The sequence below is a fragment of the Tenrec ecaudatus genome, unplaced genomic scaffold, assembly GCF_050624435.1.
Source record: "Tenrec ecaudatus isolate mTenEca1 unplaced genomic scaffold, mTenEca1.hap1 Scaffold_203, whole genome shotgun sequence".
Lineage (NCBI taxonomy): Eukaryota > Metazoa > Chordata > Mammalia > Afrosoricida > Tenrecidae > Tenrec > Tenrec ecaudatus.
This window is the reverse complement of record NW_027458287.1, coordinates 176,011-177,361: the sequence shown is the minus strand read 5'-3', so window position 1 is coordinate 177,361 and position 1,351 is coordinate 176,011.

Below are 1,351 nucleotides of genomic sequence, written 5' to 3'. Positions count from 1 at the left end.
AGCTCTTATTACAATTCATCCATACATACATTGTGTCAAGCACATTTGTACATTTGTTGCCATATAATTTTCAAAACATTTTCTTTCTACTTGAGCCCTTGGTATCAGCTCCTCATTTTCATCCTCCTTCCCCCACCCTCCCTCACGAACCCTTGATTATTTATAAATTATTATTATTTTGGCATATCTCACACTGTCCAATGTCTCCCTTCACCCACTTTTCTGTTGTCTGTCCCCCATGGAGGAGTTTATATGTAGATCTTTATAATCCCTTGCCCCTTTCTACCCTACCTTCCCTCCACCCTCCCGGTATCGCCACTCTCACTACTAGTCCTCAGAGGGTCATCTGTCCTGGATTGCCTCTGTTTCTAGTTCCTGTCTGTACCAGTGTACATCCTCTGGTCTACCCGTATTTGTAAGGTAGAATTGGGATCATGATAGTGGGAGGGAGGAAGCATTAAAGAACTAGAGGAAAGCTGTATGTTTTATCTTTACTATACTATACCCTGACTGGTTTGTCTCCTCCCCAAGGCCCTTCTGTAAGGGTATGTCCAGTTGCCTATAGATGGGTTTTGTGTCCCCATTTCGCACTCCCACTCATCACAGTGATAGGACTTTTTGTTTTTTGATGCCTGATACCTGATCCCATTGACACCTCGTGATCACACAGGCTGGGCTGGACACTATTTACACAAATAATTAGGGTTGATGTTGGAACAAAACTTTCAACAAAATTCATTCCAAAAGGTAGCAACATGCATACCTGACTAATACATGTCATAACAAAATAAGAAGAGCATTAAAGTAGTAAATATTTGGTATTCCTGGATCACCATTCATTAGGCACCCTGAAGGCCAGAGAGTCAAACCAAAGTCCAATAACTGCCAATTCCATAACTTGGGATAGCAGTCATCATCTTCTCACACTGATGAATTTCAGTCTTAAATCAAAGGGCTCCTGATGAGTTTGAATGAAAGCCCAGTTTACAAACTCCAGTGAATGTAGCTTCCACAAGGATTCTTTCTGGTGTGGCCTATGAAAGATATTGTGTGCCTCCAAAGAACAATATTAAGTCCACGAGTCTGTAGCACACACCCTGGATTACCAAGAGCTGGATAGAAAGTAGGTCCAAAAGGTCCAATTAAGTGGGCCTCTACTCAAGTACTCCCTCAACGCAAGAACACTTTGTTCTAGTCACCTGGCATTCTGTGATAACCTTCCCGCCAGAATTGCTGAAGACAAATGGGTGCATAAGCAAATGTAATGAAGAAAGGTGATGGTGTCCAGCAATGCAAAGATATAGCATCTGGGGTCTTACAGGCTTGAAGATGAACAAGTGACTCTCTCTAA